Source organism: Chlorocebus sabaeus, chromosome 5 (genome assembly GCF_047675955.1).
Source record: "Chlorocebus sabaeus isolate Y175 chromosome 5, mChlSab1.0.hap1, whole genome shotgun sequence".
NCBI classification, from domain to species: Eukaryota; Metazoa; Chordata; class Mammalia; order Primates; family Cercopithecidae; genus Chlorocebus; species Chlorocebus sabaeus.
Window position 1 is genome coordinate 48118645 of NC_132908.1, and position 10552 is coordinate 48129196.

Sequence of the window (10552 nt, forward strand, 5' to 3'; positions counted from 1 at the left end):
TCAGATGAAAATGCCTATTATTTAAAAATACAAAAGAAAAATCTCCAATGACTGGGTTTTATAAAGAAAACTTTATAAAGTTATATGTATATATCTATAAAATGTATATATGTTATATAAGGTTTTATAAAGTGTTATAAAGACAACTTCTTGTTGTAGGGTGGGCCCAACCAGAATGCGGCCAAAGAGTGGACCCCATAATTCTCTTGCCCTTGGTCTTTAAATTCCTGATGGGTATCAGTGAAACTCATCAAACCCTTGACCTGGATCAACAGACAAAGAAAACGGTGCCTAGCTAGGTGATCTGCAGTCCAGCTTTGCATTCTGGTTTAAATCCACAGACTTAAACAAATGGGACTTAAGAAGGATGGGCAGGCTGGGCACAGTGGCTCATACCTGTAATCTCAGCACTTTGGGAGGCCAAGGCAAGCAGATCGCCTGAGGTCAGGAGTTCCAGACCAGCCTGGCCAACATGGTGAAACCCCGTCTCTACTAAAAATATAAAAAAATTAGCCAGGCATGGTGGCGGGTGCCTGTAATCCCAGCTACTTGGGAAGCTGAGGCAGGAGAATTGCTTGAACCCAGGAGGTGGACACTGCAGTGAGCTGAGATCATGCCACTGCACTCCAGCCTGGGTGGGTGACCGAGCTAAAGAAAGAAGAAAGAAGGATGGACAGAGGGCAGTGATGGGGATCTCACTGGCCAGAGACATCTCTCTAGTGCTCTACACTCACTTGACTCTGTTCCAAACTCCCTCAATTGTTCAAAGAGTTGGGCAATAACAGATCTGAGTGGGCACTGGCCACCCATGGCTTGTCTTCTCCAGAGTCAGTAAATGCACCTGACACAATTGGCTGTGACCTATGAGTGTGGTATCATACAGGTAGGAAAAAGTGTCTTTCCTAGGGCTGTGAGCAGAGCCAGCTCATGCTAGGGGACTAAGCTGAGTGTAGCAGGATGTTGGACAACATGTTCAAATTATGTTGTTGTGTTCAGATATGGTTTTCTAGGTTTATACAGTCAGAATAACATCCCTGGGCGTGAGAGACCTCATGGCGGCAATGAGAAGTGTTTTGAGGGAACGTGAGATTGGAAATGGGGAAGACAGTTAAAAATTAAGTGATAAAACAAAAGTGCTTAAGAGAAGGGAGCAAGATGTTAAGCAGACGTGTTGGGAAATGAAGGAAGTATGAGTGGGAGGGCAGATCTGCCGGAGAGAACTCCGTGAGCAAGTGAGGAGATGGCCTAAGCCCATGGGGAAGCAGGGGAGGGGTCCTGAGAACCCCTCAGCTATTGCATATTCTCAGTCTTTGCCTACAAGGTGATGTTCCCTCCTCTCGGGTGAACGCTGCATGCTGGAATGCCCTCCCTGGCCTGATTTTTTGCAAAGGCCCCTGTCCTAAGATGGGCTCTCTTTACATCCTGATTCCCATCAGAGCTCCCCGTCCCCTCTGTATCTTGCTTGCTCTGTCACTCAGGGTCTGCTGAAGGTGACACTTACACCTAGGGAGGGCCCAGGGAACTCCAAATCAGCCAAGAAACCAGAAGAGGCGTGGATCAGCCAGCAGCTTTCCTGTGCTGTCTGGTCTAGCTGAATTCAAGAGTACATCTGAGGAAGGGAATTGGAATCTTGGAAGGGAACACCGCATGCTTCTCCCATCTCCAACTGGTCAGGGATGCACCAGTGCACTCCACTCCCAATCCTATATAGACACACAAGGGACTCTATCACCCAAGCCCACATGGCATCTTGTATACGCACACGTGCTCATGTATTGCACTAGCATCTTCAGCTCCACCCTGCTTTCTGTGCTGGGAGGCTCAGCTGTGTCAACTACATCCACAGGTACCTCTGCCTTCTGGCTTCCAGGTTGGTTTGGACAATTAGAAACTGGAAGGACTCAGATGGTTCCTAAAATTCTCCAAATCAGCAGAAGTAGGGTGCCTGGAGTCAGAAGTGATTCTAAAAATCAGAGGACTCTTGAAGGACACAGATGTTCCATAGTCTGACCCACTCTTAGCTAGATTATAAGAAGCAGAGGGACTCTACTGCCCTACTGATATCTGTACTGAAATTTTAAGCACCCATCAATCTGTTATATAGTAAAAGTGGCCAAGACATACTCAGGATACTTCCTTTTTAGGTTTATGTCTATTCATCAGAAACAAAGAAAAGATGTATTATATCAGGGATAGATATACAGGGAACGGCTACATTATTTATGGAAAGTGTGTGGGAGGTTGGTAATTACCTGGTTGTCTCTTTTTACTACTTCCTTAAGTCACTAGACCATGGACTTCCTCCAGCTGGGACAAGCCGTTGTCTGTCCCTGCACAGAGCTGTTGACCAGCAGTCATGTGCTCATGAGTAACACCGCTGTCGGCAACAGCTCATTCCTATCACTCCAGCCAATAACTAGGATAATGGAGGACACAGAGAGTTATAATGCTTTGGAATATAATAAGAAAACATTTCTATGGAGAGAGGCTTGCCTGTCATCCTTATGCTGATAATTGATTCTCCCCTGGCCCTTACATTTACATGAATACTTCATGTTCATGGCTATAGTTGTCCAGTCATTTACTGCATTGTCTGACCCAGAAGCCACTGAAACACTGGAAGCAACTACACAGAAAAAGAGAAAGTAGCTTTTGTTGAGCTCTACTCTGTGACAAGATTAAAGTTCGGACAATTAGGTTTTTTTTTAAATCTTCATAATGACCCATTCGTGGAATAGGCCTTGGCAGAATTTCCATCTGACAGCAGAGAAACTGAGGTTCAGAGAGGTTATGCAACTCACCTAAGGTCCCCCAAGTTAGGCCAGCATTGGAATTCACCAAGACCCCTGGAAATCTCTGCTGCTGTCAGACATTGGTGCCAGTGGCTGATGACAACCGCAGGAATTGATACAAATGTTTAGTGAAAGAAATGAGGACAGTTTGTCCCGTGATGTAGAAAAATAGTTTCCTCCAACCCCAGTTGAAAACTTTGTCAACAGCTTAGTAAAATGTGGCTGATGTTTGACTCCCGTCTCAGGGTTTTCCAGAGAAATGGAACCAGTACAGGAACTGGCTCACATGATTACAGAGGCTGGGAAGTCCCACAACCTGCCACCTGTGCCACTGGCAAGCTGGAGAAGCAGGACTTTCGTGGTGCAGTCTGTCCAAGTCTGCAGGCTTCAGAAACAAGGGTGGGAGTGGGAAGGGGCTGACAGTGTCAGTTCCCATCTGAGTGGGACCTGGAGCCGGAAGTGCTGACCTCTGAGGGCAGAAGAAGTTGGGTGTCCGAGCTTAAGCAGAGAGCAAACTCACCTTTCCTCTGCCTTTTTGTTCTCTCTGGGCCCTCGGTGAATTGGGTGACGCCCACCTGCATTGGTGAAGGCCATCTGCTTCACTCTGTCCACCAACCCAGATGTGGATCTCTTCCAGAAACACCCGCACAGACTTTAAGGGATGCCCAGAAATAATGTTTCATCAGCTATGTGGGCATCCCTTAGCCCAGTCAAGTTGACATAAAATTAACCATCACAATCTCCAAATCACAGTGAAATAATGTGAGACCCAGATAAAAATATGCAACTAATTTTTAAAAATTTGAATTGCTGACTTTTGCAGCCAGTGGAAGCCTTGTAGGTCCTTGGGCTGTGTATTTGCTTCCTCCTCAACTCTGGGATGAACAGCCAGAAGATACTCTACTACTTCCTCTCTCCCAGTCTGGCTGGGAAGTCTCTTTCCCACAGTCCCAAGCCAGCTGACCTGGGGACTGGTGTGACAGCTGTAGCTTAGGAGAACTGAGATGCAGAGGCCCACCCCATCAAGAAAGCCAGGGCCAGGAAGGATAAGCCCAGCATGCTGTCCTCCTCACTGCTGAGCACTGAGCAGTTGGTTCACATCTAAAGGGGAAGGTCAGGGCTCTTCCCAGACTCATGGCCCAACACAGACTCAAGGTCCACAACTACCCATGTGTTTTGGTGAGAGCTGGAAGAAGTACCTCAGTGCAGTTCAGGAAAGAGTATTTTATAAAGCTAATGGGATTTGTGCAGAATAAAACAGACATTACATTGTTTATTCACCCCCACACCAAGTTTTCAGAACCTAGACCCATATGTGTGACATAGGATATGTGAAGGCTCTCATTCCCATACAGGATCCATATCATGGACCCAGTCAAGCTCACAGGCTCTGCTTTCATGTGCAAAGACCTGTTCCACCTCCGCCCAGTTCAGAAAATGCTTAAAAATTGTTGAATGCAGACATCGATGGTTTTGTTCACCCTCAGCATGGAGATTTATCTGGGTGGGCCAAACAAGGGGTTCTTCTACTCAATGCGGTCTCACTATTCTGGCCCATCAAGCCAGTTCTTATAAGGAGAGAGGCTGGGAGCAACTCACTGACATAGTTGTGTCCTGGCTAAATCAGAACTCAGACTGGCTTCTTGCTCTGGGGCTCTTATGCTCAGAAGAAGGGCAGTGCCATGGATAGGAAATAGCACCACATTCTGCAGCTGGCTCAACCCTCCCTGTTGTCTGCGTATAGAGGTTCTTTGGATGTAGACACTTTTCTTTCTTTCTTTCTTTCTTTCTTTCTTTCTTTCTTTCTTTCTTTCTTTCTCTCTCTCTCTCTCTCTCTCTCTCTCTCTCTCTCTCTCTCTCTCTCTCTCTCTCTTTCTTTCTTTCTTTCTTTCTTTCTTTCTTTCTTTCTTTCTTTCTTTCTTTCTTTCTTTCTTTCTTTCTTTCTTTTTTTTGGAGATAAGTCTTGCTCTTTCACCCAGGCTGGAGTGCAGTGGCATGATCTTGGCTCACTGCAACCTCCACCTCCCGAGTTCAAGTGATTCTCCTCCCTCAGCCTCCCGAGTAGCTGGGCAGGAGCTACAGGTGCACACCACCATGCCCAGATAATTTTTTGCATTTTTAGTAGAGACTGGGTTTCACCATGATGACCAAGCTGGTTTTGAACTCCTGACCTCAAGTGATCCACCCACGTTTGCCTCCCAAAGTGCTAGGATTACAGGTGTGAGCCACCATGCCCTACTGGATGCAGACATTTTTCTAAAACCAATGAGCTGCTACAAATGTCTGGCAAGAAGTGCATTGACTGGAAGGAGCTGTGATCCTCAACTTAAGGGGTGGTCTTTCTCCGTTGGTGGTTTTTGAGAAACTGCTGTTGAAGTATTTGCCAGTTATGAAGGCAAATGGAAAATTTCCGCAGTAATTCTTAAGTACTCTACATAAGGGAGCAAAGCTTCCATAAAGCAGCCTTGAACCAGGATGCCCAGAAATGGCAGCTTTATCCAGCCAGACACAGCAAAGACAACTCTTTGGCCAAATGTCTTTCTCTGCAACAAGGCTTTGGCCTAAAATATGCAAGCTTCTCAGAAGACAGATGAGGTCAAATACTCACTCGGCTCTCCTCACCTCCCTTACCTTTATGGTTAATGTTGGAGAGGTGCACCTTTTTGGTACAGCTGTAGTTTGGTGCTTGCTGTTCCTTTGTTTTACCTGGTAGGTTAGACTTTCAGTAATAAGGTGTTGGGGTGCTTTTGCTGAGAAAGGGCTCCCCTGGGCCCAACCCGGCAGGCATTCCAGTTGCAGCCAGATACACTGTCCCCTTGATCTTTCAAGGATCCCTGAGGCTTCTCCTTGAAGGAAGCAGGAGGGTGATTTGCAAGTTTCTAGGACTCTGGCCTAGAAATTAGGGATCAATTTTCTGATTGTAGTAGAGATGAAGGTTCCTAAGGAATAGTCCTGAGTGTGAGCCTTAAGAGATAGGGGATGAGAGAAGTGGGCTGGATGTTGTTCATCCTGTTATTCTTTGAGTGTTTCATGGAATCTGAACAAGGACAAGGAAAAAAGGGATTTTTTTTTAATAGAGGAAGGATGATTTTCTCCTAGGGTCATTCTAAGTTAGAGTTTTTAAGGCAGCACAGACTGCCAAATGCTGTTTTTTTGTGGACTGAAATCACTTTGGGATATTTTTCTGCCACACTGGGACGTTTTAGTTTTTAAAACAATGCTTATGCAGATAATGCATTTTTTCTTAATGATTTTTTTAAGAGACAGTCTTCATTGGGTTTGCGCCCTCCCACCCTTGATCTTGTTAGAGTGTCGTTTTTGCTGTTCTCCAGGTGAAAGCGTTAACCCTGCACAAGTTTGGTGATAAAAAAATTGTTGAAGTTTCAAAAAAAATTCTTGATAGTGCTGTCCCTCTGCTCAAAGCCATCAATAGCTTTTTATGACATGTGTTAATTTCCTATCGCTGCTGTCACAAATGACCATAAACTTAGTTTAACGCAACACAAATCCGTTATCTTACAGTTCTGGAGTCAGAAATCTGACCTGGTCTCACTGGGCTATAAACAAGATGTTCTCAGGGCTTCATTCTTTCTGGAGGCTCTATAGGAGAAAGCTGTTTCTCTCCTTTTCCAAGGGTTCAATTCCATGGAACAGAAGTGATGTCATTTTGTCAGGCAAACATCTAACTTTCTAAGTTGACAGAACTCAAATATTATACCTAACTGCTACATTATGTCATACATGTTTTTAAAAATACATGTTTGGCTTTGTTTCTTATTATGCTTGGTTATATTTCCAGCTTCTAGAGGACACCCTCTTCCTTGGCTCTATTCCATATCTTCATCTTCAAAGCCATCAAAGTCACTTCTTCCTGACTCTTTTTTGTAGTCACATTTTTCTTTGTGACCATGGCTGAAAAAGTCTCTGCTTTTAAGGACTTCGGTGATTAAATTGGGTGCAACTGCATACTCTCCGCCTGTCAAGGTCCATGGTACCTTTAATCACATAGTGAAGTCCCTTTGCCACATGAGGTAACATATTCACGGTCACTTTGGGGGCCATTTTCTGTCTACCAGAAATAAAAAACTCACAAAGCATGACCTTACTGTTTCTAACCTAACTACACCACCTCTACAGGTTTTGCTTCTAGTCACAGAGTCTACTAGGCTCCATTTGGGTTTGGGGACAGGTACATATCTACTGTCCCTCTGCCTGACACCTGCCTTTGATCTTCTCTTTGTCCTCCCAACATCACTTACTTCCAACTCGTCCTCAAATTTCAGCTGCTACATCCCTTCTTCAGAGATGCCTTCCCTCACTATAGCCATGGAACCGGACTAAGCTCCTTATAAGGTCCTAAAACTTATCCATCATCATATTAGCCATAATTTGTAATTATTTCTCATGTGATACTCAACAAATGGATTAGTAGCACAATATAATGATTCTTTTTGTTAGTTTGTTTGTTTTTGATTTTTAAGATTTGTCTGCTACTGAATAGTGTAGTGATTCTGAGGCCTGGGTTAAGGTCCTTTCTCTTCTAGTAACTAGTTGTATGATATTAGGAAAGTCATTTGATTGCTTATTGCCTTATTTTCTTTATCTATAAAATATATTTATAATATTATATTAAGAATAAGTACCCCATAAATATATACACCTACTATGTACCCACAAAATTTAAAATTATAAACTAAAAAGAAAAAGAAGAGAGATTGTTAAGAAAATGAAAAAAAGATTAAAAGTTTTTATGTGCAGAGTTCTTAGAACAGTGCCTGTCAAATAGTAAGCACTGATACATATGTCATAGATCAAATATATAGTTATAATTTATTTATATATAAATATTTATGTATTTTGTATATTTATATTGTAGATACATACTTACATAAGATAGTATTATATTATTATAGATATAGTTATATATGATATTAGGTGAATTTTAGAAATATTACTATATGTCTAGTGCCTAGGGTGTAATAGTTGCTCAGTAAGTCTTTGCTGAAGGAAGGAGAGAGGGAGGGAAGAAAGATACAGAAATCTCTGCTCTTTAGCAGATTTTCTGACATCTCCTTAGTCAATATTATGCAGGCAAAGTAGCCATAGCAACAGCAGGAGTAACATAACATGCCATTTTTCATGCTTTGAAGACCTGTTTTCATAGATACAGTGCAATGTCATTGCTCTTGAACCCATTTGCTTGATAAGCAAAATCTAATTGCTAAGAAATACAGAAGTCGTAAACCACCTTGGATAGCAGGATGAAATGCTAATAGGTACAAGAATGTTGCCACAAAGCTCACCAATTAATTGTTTGAAAGTGGGCTTGGGTAAAGAAAATAGCACAAAGAAAAAGAATATGTTGGAAAACAGCTATTCTGAGATAGCTGGAGACACAAAAGCAGCTCACCAGAGCAGACATTCTGCTCCTTGATAAAGCTAACAAAACAGCGGACCTTATTGATGTAGCTGTTTCCTGCAGCAGAAGCATCACAAAAATCTGTCCAGACAAAACAAACAAGTATGCAGCCCTGGCAGAAGAGCTGACGTTAAGTGTGGAAACTGAGGAACATCAAAGTCAAGGCAGCTATCATCTTGGCAAGAGGGATGTTGTTCTCTGCACAAGCTGTACATCTGGTGGGTAAGGGGCTAGACTCAGAGTTGTATGGGAAGTAGCACTGGCTTTTACTTGCCCTGTATTCAGAGTCCATTTTAGCAAAAAAACCCCTCATTTCTCCTGGATTGCCAACACTGTATTCACAATCATCATGGGAGCAGGGGAAACTGACCCTACCCAGGGCTACAGGAATTAGCCATGACCTGGGTCTGGCTTCAGAAAATGCTACATCTCCTTGGCCGCAGCAATTGGTCCAGAAACAAGGATGTGGCACAGCTGGGACCAATGAGGCTATTTCCCCTGAAATTTCGTGGAAACTAATAGGGAAGGGAAACTCTATCTAGAAGGTTGTTAAACTTGTAGATGCATCTCTGAGCTCCCCATGGCCATCTTTGTCATCACTTGGGGAAAACTTGGCTGAAAAACAAAGCCAACAAGGAGGAAAGAGGAGCTCAGAGGTGGAGAAAGGACCCTGGAGCCATGATACCCACTTGATTTTCCAGGAACGTGAGCCCAACATTCATGTCTCTTGTGGGAGGATGTGCCACATATAACCTACACAGTACTGACAGACTCAGGAAGCCTGCAAGCACAGGTGACCTCCAGGTGGTCCCCATAACTCAGCATGGAAACTTGAGTTTTGGCCCAGGAACCAAGACGTCCCTCTAGTCCCCCAGACATCCCTTGTGACCTCCTGTCTCACTGAAGTTCTTATGTTCCAAGCAGCATTGAGCCCCTCCGTCTGTGTTCAAGTCATTCTCTCTCTGCTGGACTGTTTTCGTTTCCTTTGTCCTGCCCTCAGTGAACTGCTCCTTGGTCTTGAAGGTCTTTGGTTTGAAGGCCTTCCTTCCCGCCCCCAAATGAGCTGATCACCCCTTTCTTTTTGTCATCTCTGAATTCTCACAACACTTATGAAGTAGCTCTGTAAACTATTTGTCCCCTATCTGTCTCCCTACTGAACAGTGAGCTTCCTGAGGGTGGGCACCAGGTCTGGTTGATCTCCAATCCCCCCACCAGCTTACTCAAGGCCCAGCCCAGCAGTGAGAGAGCCTGTGGACAGACAATGAGGAACAAATGAAGTTCTGTGAGGCCAACCAGACCATTGATGTTGAAAAGCTCTGTTTGGGGGTTTAGACTTTATCTTGAGAGCAACAGGGAGCCTTTTAGGGGTTTAAGTAGAGGAGAGGCAGAACCTTGCTTGGGGTGAGACTCCCTGGCATGTTGACATGGCCTCCTTCTTTGCCCCCATGAGAAAGCCCCATACCTGAGTTCCACTCTAGTTCTGATGTTCTGAGGTTTCCCCTTAGGTTGTGCTGGTCCCTCCACTGGGTCTCCATGCCACACCTATGCTTTGTATTCCATGCTGGGACGGCCTGCTGTGGCGTCTTGACTCTCCCTATTTATAGGATGTTTACCTGGAAAATATCCTAAAAGTACCTCCACTCTTTGACCCTGTGCTTTGCTGCATTGCTTCCTCTTGTTGGCTGGAGTGGCCAGGCTGCTGTGGATTCCAAGTTCAGAGCTCCCGCTACAAAGCAGATTTGGGACAGAAGTGTGTTCATTGGTAATTTTAAGACCTTGTTGCCACCTGTTCACACAAGGCCAAACCCAGAGGAGGAACAAGGAAGCCATGGGGGCCAATGACTCAGTTCTCCTAAGAATGCAAACTTCTCTGAATCGTTCACATTCAATGGTCTGCCCTTCTTCAGTTGGTGAAAAACCAGCAGAGATGAAGCAAAAAAATGAAGTTTTCTTATGTCCGGCTTTTAGATTTATGTAGGCACATTACCTGGACAATGGAATGAATTTCTCCCTTATCCTACACATTGACCCTTTTGCAGCCACAGCAAAAGGATCCTGGCAAAAGTTCAATTCCATGGAACAGAAGTGATGGCATTTTTCAGGTAAACCTCTAAGTTTCTAAGGTGACAGAATTCAAATGTTATACCACACTACCACAGTAGGTCACACATGCTCTTTTAAACACGTATTTATATTTGTTTTATTATAGTTGGTTATATTATGAGGCTGACAGTGGTACCACGTAGTACTTTGATATGAGAGAAAAGTGAATTGATGCAATTTGAGAAGTCTTTGAGGGGTCCAAAGGATTCCTCCATACAAGAAGAAAAATAACTCATGA

General features: G+C 43.9%; 1 pseudogene; it reads left to right on the plus strand.

Annotated features, from left to right (window-relative positions):
* Positions 1-2292: 2292 nt before the first annotated feature.
* LOC103233525 (uracil-DNA glycosylase pseudogene) lies at positions 2293-6316 on the plus strand (annotated as a pseudogene).
* Positions 6317-10552: the final 4236 nt, after the last annotated feature.